This window comes from Dendrobates tinctorius, unplaced genomic scaffold, assembly GCF_039654945.1.
Source record: "Dendrobates tinctorius isolate UK_male_01 unplaced genomic scaffold, ASM3965494v1 ptg000170l, whole genome shotgun sequence".
NCBI classification, from domain to species: domain Eukaryota; kingdom Metazoa; phylum Chordata; class Amphibia; order Anura; family Dendrobatidae; genus Dendrobates; species Dendrobates tinctorius.
Genome location: NW_027361837.1, coordinates 793,559 through 807,632, shown reverse-complemented (window position 1 = coordinate 807,632; position 14,074 = coordinate 793,559). Strand labels below are relative to the sequence as shown.

At 43.0% G+C, this 14,074-nt stretch overlaps 1 protein-coding gene across 2 annotated transcripts in view; it reads left to right on the top strand.

Moving 5' to 3' along the window:
• Window positions 1-14,074, top strand: part of NFATC3 (nuclear factor of activated T cells 3) — a 387,290-nt gene that overhangs the window by 361,998 nt on the left and 11,218 nt on the right. The gene's annotated exons all lie outside the window — the stretch shown is intronic.

Sequence of the window (14,074 nt, the reverse complement as noted above, 5' to 3'; positions counted from 1 at the left end):
GGTCTCAGCTTCAAGAATGTATTAAGCTTTTTTAAATTTATTATAGTTCTAAAAGAGCCATCTGGTTTAGGGACTAAAAATAAGGGAGAATAAAAACCCTTTCCCTTTTCGTCCCCTGGGACCTCTATCAGTACACGCTTAGATAACAGTGCTGCAATCTCCATCTCCAGTGCTTCTGTCATGATCTCAGTGCGGGTTTGACTCGCACACGTGGGGTTAAAGTCTGGAACCAGTGCTGATGACTGGCATTTCTGGGGTTAAAGGTTGTGATCCCGGTGCAGACTTACCTGCACACCTGGGGCTATGATTGTGGCCTCGCCCTGGTTCTGGGGGAGGCTTCTTATAGCCTCAGAGCACTCCCATCCCTGTCAGTTATACTTTCGCCCTTGGCATTGTGTGGTGACCCCTGAGTGTGTTTGTGCTGTGTTCTGGTTACTTGATTCTCTGTGTATGACTCGGTCTGTTCTCTGGATATTGCTTTGGATTCTGCCTGGTACCTCCTATGTCTGTTTGGTTTTGATCTCTGCTTGGCCCTGATTATCCGCTCTGTCTCCTCCCTGGTACTGTACTGATATCTTGTGTATGACCTTTGGCTTTGTCTGACCTCCCGTCTGTTTATCCCTCCTGTACCTCGCTGGTCTGTACTGTACATGACTTCTGCTTTGCCATAATCTGAGTTCTCTGATGCTAAGCCCCGCCCCCTTGCAGTCACATGACCGTTCACATGACCGTAGGTCCCGTGTCTACTTGCTAAACTTCAGCATCCACAGGTCCTGTGCATCGGTACTTTCTGGCTGTACCTGACCCCGGTACCCCTACAGTGCGGGTGAGTCCCTGCTCAGCGGAGGCTGCACGCCGGCGCTGACAGGATCCTGACACTCAGGACACACGCACTGGCTCAGTGAGCAAGTACAGTGCGGTGTTCTTGACAGTGTTATTTCCAGCTTTACAGAAGGACAATAACACCATAGAAATGATAAGAATAATAGGCTTCAGTCACAACTGTCTACAAAGAAAACTGTTGCTCATAGCAACCAATCACCGCTTAGCTTTCATCTTTTAAACAGGTCTGGTGAAATTAAAGATGCTTTGGGATTGGCTGCTATGGGCAACACAGGCAGTGTAACCCGTTGTGATCAAGATGACGTGCCTATGAAATAGATATTACATTTTGACACTGCGCCAACTGCAACAAAATACAACATGTTGCGTTCGACGCAGCAAAGCGCAGCATCAAAACGACGCGTGCGGAGGTGTCCACATACATCCGCATGGTTTGCGTTCCCAGTGTTAAAGATAGGGTACACAGGATGCATGCACAGACGTAGGCGGTAGCAGTTGAATTTATGAAGGAAGCAAGAACTGCCAAAAATGAGGGACTCAGATACACCCTATATTAGACATAAAGGAAGGTCTCGTACACACTGTTCGCATTGTTATGTATTGGTACTTCAAGATTCATAAAAGATATGCATTTTTGAGGGTTATATACCAACGAAGTATACTCCAGACCACCGAATAGTCTATGTATGAGCAATATGATAGCGATAAATTTTTGAACAAGTTATATATATATATATATATATATATATATATATATGTATATTCTTTATTTAGAAAACTTCAATAATATAACAGGAAAGGAAAAAGGGTGCCATTTTATATCAACAAAATGTTCTCAAGAAGATGTAAAACGCTATGAGTGAGCAATATGATACTGAAAAATTTAGAAAATGTTTTTGGAGGGTTATATACTAACGAAATGTACCGAATAACACGTAATACCCTATGATTGAGAAATGTAACCCAGCAAAATTTTTAAACATTGTTTTTCTGAGTCGTGTATATCACAACAATGTATTCCAGAACATAGAATATTGTATGGGTAAGAAATGTGAAGAAACAAACAACAAATTTGCAAACGCTTTTTTCTACTGTCGTATACAGTCATATGTTAAAGTTTGGGCACCCCTATTAATGTTAACCTTTTTTCTTTATAACAATTTTGGTTTTTGCAACAGCTATTTCAGTTTCATATATCTAATAACTGATAGACTCAGTTATATTTCTGGATTCAAATGAGGTTTATTGTACTAACAGAAAATGGGCAATCTGCATTTAAACAAAATTTGACCGGAGCAAAAGTATGGGCACCTCAACATAAAAGTGACATTAATATTTCGTAGATCCTCCTTTTGCAAAAATAACAGCCTCTAGTCGCTTCCTGTAGCTATTAATGAGTTCCTGGATCCTGGATGAAGGTATTTGTGACCATTCCTGTTTACAAAACAATTCCAGTTCAGTTAAGTTTGATGGTCGCCGAGCATGGACAGCCCGCTTCAAATCATCCCACAGATGTTCAATGATATTCAGGTCTGGGGACTGGGATGGCCATTCCAGAACATTGTAATTGTTCCTCTGCATGAATGCCTGAGTAGATTTGGAGCGGTGTTTTGGATCATTGTCTTGCTGAAATATCCATCCCCTGCGTAACTTCAACTTCGTCACTAATTCTTGCACATTATTGTCAAGAATCTGCTGATACTGAGTTGAATCCATGCGACCCTCAACTTTAACAAGATTCCCGGTGCCGGCATTGGCCACATAGCCCCAAAGCATGATGTGTCTCCCTGGCCTCTCCTACTTGGGTGGGCAAGGAAATTTTCCCCCTGCCGCTAGTGTTATCTGATGGGAATTTTTTCAACATTTTCCACAATAGTCTGCTGGTATAGCACCATTTTAGAAGACCTCTCCACCTCAGGAAGAAGAGATGCAAAGTTCTCCTTGTAGTGTGGGTCTAGCAGGGGTGAACAACCAGTACTATTTTTTTTTTTGCCAAGATGAATGTAACGCCAGGGTCACAGGAAAGGCCGCTGTACATAGTCAGCTATATGTGCCAAGCTTCATACAGCCAACACTTGCCTGTCTCCACCATGATGACGACTCTCCATCTACTCCTCTTCCTCCTTCTCTTCTTTAGAATCATAGAGTTGGAAGGGACCTCCTGGGCCTTCTGGTCCAACCCCCTGCTCAAAGCAGGATTCGCTAAATCATCCCAGTCAGATGTCTGTCCAGCCTCTGTTTGAAGACTTCCATTGAAGGAGAACTCACCACTTCTCATGGCAGCTTGTTCCACTCATTGATCACTCTGTCAAAAAGTTTTTTCTAATGTCTAATCTGTGTCTCCTCCCATTCAGTTTCATCCCATTGCTTCTAGTCTTTCCTTGTGCAAATGAGAATAAAGTTGATCCTTCTACAATGTGACAGCCCTTTAGATATTTGTAGACAGCTATTAAGTCTCCTCTCAGTCTTCTCTTTTGCAAACTAAACATTCCCAAATCCTGCAACCTTTCCTCATAAGACAGGGTTTGCAGACCGGTCACCATTCTAGTCGCTCTTTTCTGAACTTGCTCCAGTTTGTTGATGTCTTTTTTAAAATGTGGTGCCCAAAACTGGACACAGTATTCCAGATGAGGTCTGACCAAAGAGGAGTAGAGGGAAATAATGACTTCACGTGATCTAGACTGTATGCTTCTGTTAATACATCCTAGAATTGAATTTGCCTTTTTTGCTGCTGCATCACACTGTTGACTCATATTCAGTCTGTGATCTATTAGTATACCCAAGTCTTTTTCACATGTGCTGTCACTTAGCCCTATTCCTCCCATTCTATATATGCTTTTTTCATTTTTATTGCCCAGATGTAGTACTTTGCATTTCTCCCTGTTAAAAACCATTCTGTTAGTTGCTGCCCACTTCTCCAGTTTATTTAAATCTTTTTGAATCCTCTCTCTCTCTTCTCTAGTATTAGCTATCCCTCCTAGCTTTGTGTCATCAGCAAATTTAATCAGTTTACCCTCAATTCCTTCATCTAAATCATTGATAAAGATGTTGAACAATACAGGGCCCAGGACAGAGCCCTGTGGTACCCCACTTGAGACATTCTTCCAACTGGATGTGCAGCCATTTACGACCACTCTTTGGGTCCGATCACTAAGCCAGTTATGAATCCACCTAACAGTTGCCTTGTCCATTCCATACTTAGTCATTTTTTCAATAAGGATTGTATGAGAGACTTTGTCAAATGCTTTGCTGAAGTCAAGATATACTATATCTACAGCATTTCCTTGATCCACTAAATCAGTGATACCGTCATAGAAGGAAATTAAGTTTGTCTGACATGACTTATTAGTTACAAACCCATGCTGACTCTGTTTAATCACTTCATTCTTATCCAGGTATTGACATACATGTTGTTTAATAATTTGTTCAAAGATCTTTCCTGGTATAGAAGTCAGACTCACCGGCCTATAGTTGCCTGGGTCCACCTTCTTCCCCTTTTTGAAGATAGGAACAACATTTGCTCTTCTCCAGACTTCTGGGACTTCTCCTGTTCTCCAAGAATTTTCAAAGATTATGGAGAGGGGTTCAAAAATTTCTTCTGCTATCTCCTTCGGTACTCTGGGGTGTAATTCATCTGGACCTGGAGACTTGAATTCATTTAGGTTAGCTAAGTGTTTCCTCACTATCTTTCTGTTTATAGATATCCTGGATTCTTCTATTCCCTTAATAGGACAGTGAATAACAGTTGATGTTACATTTCCTTTCTGAGAGAAAACAGATGCAAAATAGGAATTTAAAAGTTCAGCCTTCTCAACATCCTGTCTTACCATTTCATCTGCGTACCTAGATTTGAAGTTCTGGCAAATCTGGTTCATTGAACTACCAAGTTGAGCACATGTGCCAAGCATGATACGTGTGTGAGCTTGCCAAACTTCACTGCTACCACCAGGTTACACCCATTATCACACATGACCTTGCCTGGTTGAAAGTTCAGTGGCAAAAACATCAGATCGGTTTGGTCTGTCATTCCTTTAAGTAACTTTGCTGGGATTTGCAATTTGTCTTCTAGACAAACTAGCTTCAGCAGACCCTGTTGCATCTTCGCTGAAGCAGAGCTGCAGAGCCTTCGACTCTTGTGAACAATGTGCTCAGAGATTCCGTATTTAAGGTTGAGGGGGTGCAGAAACGGCTGTAGGATGTGGAGGAAACCCTTCTAGAAGTAGAGCCAGCAATCCTTGGCGTTGGGAGCACATGAGCCATACCAGGGTGTGACTTTGCCCCAGCCTCCTCAATGCTCCCTCAGTGTGCCATTTGGGAAATGTAGCGTCCTTGGCTACAAGCGCCTGTCCACCTGACGGTCGTTAAGTGGACAGTGTCAGTAAGTGCGTTGGTAAGGGCAAGGGTGATTGTCACGCCACGGCAGGCGAAATGAGGTTAGTGAACGCACTGGACCACAGAGGACTCTGTGGAAGCTGAACCCTTTGAGCCAGCCGGACAAGGACGTCAGATAATTGCAAGTCTTTATTTAGGATAACAAACAAGAGAACCCACAACCCCCTGGACCCGAAACACCGAACTCCTCCGAGGGAGTACCAGCGAGCGAACCCCTTAACAGGGATTGTCCTGGCACAACCAGAGAAGCTCAAGTGAATCAGTTCCAAGAACAGAGGGCCAGACCCCAGAGGATTAGTGAAACAGCGGGAAAGGGGTGAGAGGACCTGGGATCCGGAGGAGAAGAACCAGATAAACCTGAGGATACCGTTTGTATGGCACAGGTTTCAAATGGCCATTTTGTTTGTCAAAAAACTTTCTTTAAAAAATCCCACACTGGGGAACACCTAACTCTTTGACGGAGAAATTCAGGTGTGTCAGTGCTTTGCGGAACAGTTGCCCACCTTCTACCTCTGGTCACCCCACTGTCTTTTCCTGCCTGTTTTGTTTCTGCCCTCACTCTGCATGCCAGCTTACCAAGTTAGGTCGGTGACTTTGTCATCCACCACTTCGTCTTCCACCACCGCACCCTTAACAAAAACAAGATTTGGCGGCAGCTCTGTCTAATCATCATCTTTCTCCTCCTTATCCCAAATTTACTGTTCCCTGCTGTCATGTTCTTGTGGCTATAGCTGCTCTAAATTTTGTGCATCACTAAACAGCATGTCATCTTGTCCCTCTTGGAGCATGCAGGCTGAGAGGCCACAATCAAGAAATATTGTGGTAAACAGCTCCTCGGAGTGTCCTAGTGTGGGATCACTAGTCTCCTGGGACTCGACATGCTGAGAGGAACGGGGATCAGCATGAGGATTAAGTGATCCAAACTGTAGGCTGGTGAGACTGGACTGTGTGAACGATTGTGTGGTGCTGCCAAGCCTGCTGGAAGCATTATCTGCTATCCAACTGATCACCTGTTCGCACTGCTCTGACTTCAGAATTGATGTACTGTGCCTCTTTGCAAAGATGGATAGAAACGTGTGTTGTGGATTGGGGTGTTTTCTGTGCTCCAGCAACAGGCGTAGTCGCACCTGCCCCACGTCTTCTGCATCCGTGTGCACCATCATTAGCACTTACACTTTCCTGTCCCTTAATGCATGCCGTACTCATTTTATAATTGCTAGGTCTCTTGAAACCAAGTTTATTTTTAATAAAGGATAAACAGTGGTCATCTGCTGCAATCAAAGCGGTGTTTGTTAATTTTCTCCACTGTAATGTTACAGAATGAAAGCAAAAGTGTATGGATGACAATTAAATTCAACTAAGAAAAATGTTTCAATACTTGTTCTCAGTTTTACAGATCACAGAAATGTTCACAGACCACGTAATACTGTATGTCTGAGAAATGGAGGCTGTGACAAAGTCACTGGCAAAGTACTATAGGGAGATATGTAGCATTGAGGTTGTTGGCTTCAGTAAACTAAACCTAGGACAAATCCAGCACACTGATGAGAGGGATAAATCAGCCATATTTAGTGCTAGTGTGCAACAGTGTGGTTGCGCTCCCATCCCTCTCTCTACAGTGGTCGCTCACTACTACTAAACATACGCAGAAGTATAAGAAGGGACCGCTGTAGACAGGAGAGAGGGATGAGAGTACATCTGCGTGGACACTGTGTGCGCATATGCAGGGCTGGGGTTTCAATTTTCTTGACAAGCAATCGCTATGAATCAACATAAGCAAGTGCACGGCATGGTAATTAGGTGGGATAACCGTGCTTTGCTAAATGTTCTCCAAAACTCCTTGAATTGCCTGAAAAAAAAAAAATTCTGAAAGGCTAAAAAAATGAAATCTACACTACAGGGAAGATTTTTATAGTGGCCAACTTCCCCAAATGACTTCATCAGTACAGTACAGTCTCTTTATGTCCTCCAGATCTGCATAAAAATGGTCCTAAACAGTTGTTTTCTGTTTTGTATTTGACCTTTTTGGTTTCCCAATGTGGACAAGAACAGCTGTACTTGTACTAACGTTAGTTAAATTTAGCAAGACAGGTTTTAACTGAAAGATGAAACTGTCTTATTAGCACCATGTTTGCTAAATATGTTCAGTGGCACATGTGTTGTGAAGCTTACTGTATTTGATAACAAAATGAAAACCTTATCTTTGAAAAAATAGAAATCGAGAAGTGTGTGTATGTGTGTGCGTGCGTGTGTGTGGGCATGCGCATACGTATATCTTTATATTGAGGCGGTGAGGGAAATTATATATGAGAGTCATTATGTGTCCCCCAGGATGCAAATAGAGGCATACAGGACCTTCTGGAGTGCATTGTAATGACAGCCGCACCTGTCATTACAATGCAAAATAAAGAGTGTGGATTTGGTCAAACTATTTGACCAAGTCAGATTTGAGAGAACCTGATGTGGGCTTTTATTTTTGGAGAGATCTGTAGGATTGGTAGTGGGATAGATCTCTCCCTCCATTCCGCTTTTTGGGACTGGCCCATGTCCACGAAATCCATTTAAACTTTCTGTTGAGGTTTGGATGTGTTCTTGGTCTGCAAGCATAGAGCAGGAGCTCTGTGTATGACAGGTCTGTGTGAGTTTCAGCATAGACCAGAGAAACAAAGCCACTGACGCCCCACCAGTGATAAGATGGTGCAGTCGCCCACTGCAAAGAAGTGCTACCGACTGTTTTGGACGATCCGCCTGCGATCCATTTCCAAAATAGTCTTTTACATTGGAATATCTTGGGTCACTGCCTCATTGCCACACTATCGTGAAAGCCACTGCCTTATTATAAAATATATATATTGTGAGGGGTTGACTCACTCCACTGCTTCACAAGCTAGTCACAGGAACCACTGTCAACCATTCAGGTAATTATTTTATTTTACAGTACTACGTCCATTCTGCTAGGTTTGTGGCATATAGGAGGAGTATACCTTTTAGTTACACCAGTCCATCTACTGTACATGGGCAATGAATTATACTAATTAGACCCATTTGTGGATACTCCCCTTTCTGCACACAGCATTAATATAAAGTTTATATAACAACTTAGTATTGGTACTACTGCAGTTTTAACCTCTATAGCTATATTGGTTTTTAAGCGCCATTTGGTTTTTCTTACTATCTTTAATATTTTACATTCTTGACAATAGGTGGTTATTGTCCTCCAAACAGGCTGCTGAAAACGTACTGAGTATAGTGCCAGTGGATCTTTAATGTTATAGTATTGCTATCTGAATATATTCATCAGCAGCGCATCCACTGACACTTCTCCCGAATCCTGTGCCACTCTTTCCTTAAAGGGAATCTGTCACCTCATTTTTGCCCTATGAGATGCGGCCAGCGCCTTCAGGGGCTTATCTACAGCATTCTGTAATGCTGTAGATAAGTCCCCGATGTAATCTGAAAGATAAGAAAAACGAGTTAGATTATACTCACCCGGGGGGCGGTCCGGCGCCTCCCATCTTCTAGCGATGACGTCCTCTTCCTTACTTCTGCCGCGGCTCCTGCGCAGGCGTACTATATCTGCCCTGTTACATCTTATCTTTCAGGTTACATCGGGGGCTTATCAAATAAAAGGCCAGAGACCCCACAGTTCCGTGATTTTCTATGCGGTGGCCTCCGGGAATATGGCTGCCGGGGGCGGCGCAGATGGAGATCTCTGTACCAAGATCTCAGGAGATGAGATGTCGGCGTTGAGATCTCATCTCCCGAGATCTCGGTGCTGAGATCTCCATCTGCACATGCGCCGCCCCAGGCAGCAATTTTTCCTGAATCCACCCCATAGAAAACCATGGAACTGCGAGGGCTCTGGTCTTTCACAAAATGTCGGCACATCCGAATACCCCTCTCCTGCAGCAGCGACCCTGGGACCCCGCTTCACCGCAGCCACCACCCCCGGTAAGCAATAAAACGCATGGATTATAAGAAGCACCACCATTTTATTAAAAAAAAACTTTTTTCCTATTTTTCTCCTCAAAATTTGGGGTCCATCTTAGTCCTGTATCACACTTCAGTTGTTTGACGTCAGTTGCAAACCGCCAAAGTGTAAAAAAATGGATCAGTTTCTGTTTTGCAACGAACGGATGCCACCGGATCCGTTTCTCGGATGCAGCTGCTGGAGCCGCTAAGTACATGAAATTTAAAGGGACCAATCTCTGGACTGGAAGAGGAGATCGAGACTGACTGACTCCTGCTGTTTAGGGTTAAACTGCATGGAAGGGAAAATCTTCTGAGCATGCGCAGTTTAAAAAAGCGGTCCGCCGCTGGAAAAAAAACGTTACATTGTCCGTCTACTCCAGCCAGCGGAAGCTAAAATTTAAACGGATCCGTCAAAAAATGGATGCAACGGACGACCATCAGTCAAAATCCACCGCTAATGCAAGTCTATGGGGGAAAAAAACGGATCCTCCAAAAAAAGGCGGATCCATTTTTTTATAAAAACGGCGGATTTTGACCGACGTCAAATAACTGAAGTGTGAAACAGGCCTTATAATCAATCTGGAGTGTCTTATAATCTACAAAATAACGTAATTTTTTTTTAACCCTGCTAACTTCCTAACAAAAGAAAGTTGCAAAAAAAATGCTGACCTAAAGTAAAGCCCCCTTTACATTTAGCGATGCACCAGTGATCCGACCAGCGATATGACCCGGTCAGGATCGCTGGTGAATCGCTAAATGATCGCTAGTGAGCTGTCACACAGGCAGACCTCACAGTGATGCAGCAGCGACGCAGCGCACGATACTCACCTTTCTCACACAGCGATCCTGACGTCCTCCCGCCCGCCTCCACGCGTCGCTCGTCGGCGCCAGCAGGAAGCGCCCGACGAGAAATGGAGCCGGATATTCTCGCGCGATCAGCGATAACCAGCGGGGGAGCCGGTCGCAGGTAAGTATCACACATAGCGTTATCGCTATAACGTCACAAAATCGGTGACGTTATAGTGATATCGCTATGTGTAAAACCCCCTTAAGTGTTAAATGTTGTTTTGTTTTCATTAAAAAAAGCTAATCATATCGACTCAAATTTACTATTGTTATAAAGTACAATAATGTCACGAAAAAACATTCTCCGAATTACATGTTAATGATCCAGAGCTATTACCACATAAAGTGACACTGGATGGAATTTAAAAGTGAGAACATACTGTGACATGAAGGGGTTAAAGAGAACTTTTTAATTTTTTTATTTGAACTTTCCATGCTGGCCAATATTGTGAAACTTTGCAAATCATATTATAAGGGACTGTGCCTTAATTTCATTTTAATAAATGCATGCAAGTGGCTTCAAAACCCTTGCTTTTCCCATTCGATTTGCCCGCCTTCAGCTGCATTGATATCAGAGCATACATGTTTGGAGTACAGAAGCTTGGTAGTGAAATGGTCAGCCTGTCATCTCCTCTGAGTATTGTCCTTATCAGTATAATCTCCTGTAGCAGCTTATCCTCAGAGTTGGTGAGACACTGGTGCTGAGCTGACCTATGGCTAGCATAATTTCTCCATTTCTGATATTCACTGGACAAATAGAATTGGGAAAAGCCATTTACATTTATTACAGGCACGAGGAGAAATCCCATGTTAAAGTTTTTTGCAAAGTTTCCTAACTTTCCATGCTAGAGAACATTATAAAATAGTGCTAGTTACGCCTTAAGATGTGGGGTTTCCAAAATGAAAATGGCAAATGCGACATATCATCTGCAATTTATTCCACTCTAAAAGTCAAATAGTGCTCCTACCCTTCCAAACTCTGCCGTGTGACCAAGCAGTACTATCCAACCTCATGGGGTATCACTGTCTTTGTTGGAAATTGTGTTAAAAATGAAAAAAAGTGTGAGGTCCATTTCCTTCCTATTAAAAAATTTGGTCTAAAGCAAAATGGCTTATTTTCATGAGGGTATTAGGAGAAAATGGACCCCACAATTTGTTTTGCAGTTTGTCCCTAAAGTGTTAATAACCAACATGTGGTCTTGAAGTTCTGTTTAGGCAAACGGCAGGACTTGGAAGGGAGTGGTGGAAGAATCGCTGTTCGATTTTTTTTTTTTTTTTTTTTTTTCCTTTTAATTTTTAGGTACAGTTTTGGCTGGAATAGAATTGAGACACCATGTCGCATTTGTGCAGCCCCAGAGGTGCCACACCAGCAACAAGAACAAAAAAAAATCCACAAATTACCAACTAGGAGGTCATTTGTGGTACTGATAGAAGTCAATAAGGGGTAGTGGTCACTTGGGAGCGCCAGGAGAGCGGCAATGAAGTAAGTGGGGGGAAGTGATCCACTGCAGCTCCAGCCGTACACCTCCAATGGAGGATAGTAGGCTTAGACAATGAGAATGAACGGTTAGCGGAGCGCTAGGAACACAAGGACGAACAATTGTATCTTCTTTAGCCCACAATTGCCACCCGATGAAGACGGGGTTAACGTCGAAACGCATTGTGGGCTAAAGAAGACCGTTCATTCTCATTGTCTAAAATTTGTGGTACTGATGTCACAAAGCTAGGAGGGATAGATAATACTAGAGAAGAGAGAGGATTCAAAAAGATATAAATAAACTGGAGCAGTGGGCAGCAACTAACAGAATGGTTTTTAACAGGGAAAAATGCAAAGTACTACATCTGGGCAATAAAAATGAAAATATCAACAGCACATGTGAAAAAGACTTGAGTATATTAATAGATCATAGACTGAACATGAGTCAGCAGTGTGATGCAGCAGCAAAAAGGCAAATACAGTTCTGGGATTTATTAACAGAAGCATACAGTCTAGATCATGTGAAGTCATTATTGCCCTCCACGCCTCTTTGGTGAGACCTCATCTGGAATACTCTTTCCAGTTTGGGGCGCCACATTAAAAAAAAGACCTCAACAAACTGGAGCAAGTTCAGAGAAGAGCAACCAGAATGGTGATCAGTCTGCAACCCATGTCCTATGAGGAACGGTTACAAGATTTGGGAATGTTTAGCTTGCAAAAAAGAAGACTGAGAAGAGACTTAATAGAGGTCTATAAATATCTGAAGGGCTGTCACATTGTAGAAGTATCATCTTTATTCTCATTTGCACTAGGAAAGACTAGAAGAAATTGGATGAAACTGAATGGGAGGAGACACAGATTAGATATTAGAAAAAACTTTGACAGGGTGATCAATGAGTGGAACAGGCTGCCACGAGAGGTAGTGAGTTCTCCTTCAATGGAAGTCTTCCAACAGAGGCTGGACAGACATCTGTCTGGGGTGATTTAGTGAATCCTGCTTTGAGCAGGGGGTTGGACCAGATGGCCCAGGAGGTCCATCCCAACTCTGCCATTCTATGAACTACACCCCTAGATAAATGAGAGGTTAACCTAATTCTACTGGAGGTATGGTGAGCATTTTTAATCCACAACTTTGAGATTAGACCTTGAAAACAAAAAATGTTTGAACTTTTTCATTTTTGCATTTTAGTGTAAAAAAAAATTTTTTTTCTTTTTCACGACCCAATCTTGTAAAATTTGTAAATCGCATTTGGGTTCAAAATACCACTAGATAAATTTCTTGAGGGTTTATTTTCCAAAATGGGGGGTTCCTGTTTTTGTGATACTTTCTATTTTATTTTAGTACTTCAGGGTTCTACAAATGTGATATGGCATCTGGAATGTATTTCAGCCAAAACTGCAGTCAAAAAATCCAAATAGTGATCCTTCCTTTACAAGTCCCACCATATACCCAAACAGTACTTTTTGACCATATGCGGGGTATTGCTGCATTTAGGAGAATGTGTAACCATTTTTGGGTTCCATGTTCTTCTGATACCTCTTGTAAACATAAAAAATTTGGGGCTTAAGCAATATTTTAGTGGAAAAAAATCTATTTTACTTTGCTGTAATTCCTGTGAAGCATCTGAAAGATTAGAGTAAGTACCATATATACTCGAGTATAAGCCGACCCAAGTATAAGCCGAGGCACCTAATTTTGCCACGGAAAACTGGGTAAGCTTATTGACTCTAGTATAAGCCGGGTATGCTTTGTCCCCTTATTCCCTGTCCTGAAATGTGTGGCTCCCATCTGTCCATTTTGTATGCATAGCTGGGCTCCCCCATCCGATCCTAGTATGCATTGCTCAGCTCGGCTCCCCTGTCCTCCTCGCCCTCACTGCACATCCCTGCATCTCCGTTGTCCCCGCGCTGCAGCTCTTCCTGTGCTCAGCGCTCACGTGGCACTGCTCATTAAGGTAATGAATATGCGCTCCACGCCTATGGAACTGGAGACGCGTGCATATTCATTACCTTTAATGAGCGGTACCACGTGACCGCTCAGCACAGGAGAATAGCTGCTGCATCGGGACAGTGCAGATGCAGGGACGTTCAGCGATGTCGCGAGTAGGGTGAGTATGATGTCATAGCTGCCGGCTCCTGCCGCTGCTCCACCGCTCCCCTCCCCTGCTCCCCTCCCCTGCTGGCTTTCTGGACAATGACATGTGTATAAGCCAAGGGGGGTGTTTTCAGCACAAAAAAATGCTGAAAATCTCTGCTTATACACGAGTCTATACGGTAAACTTTTATCATCTTTCATATTTAGCTGTTTTTTTTAATTACCTGAAGATCAATAAAGTGGCTGTGTTGAGACTACCACCATTCAGTAAATAGACCCCTGAGAATTGTGCAGCTCCAGAGACACACCGGTTACAACATTTTTGATTTCTGGGGGTCTATTGAGCAATCAGTCAGGTCTTTGGACCTGGATCTGCAGGTATTTTCAAGTGCCAGCAAAAGTATGGCAAAACATGCTAAAGTTTACGCCTTGAAAAACGTTCTGACAGG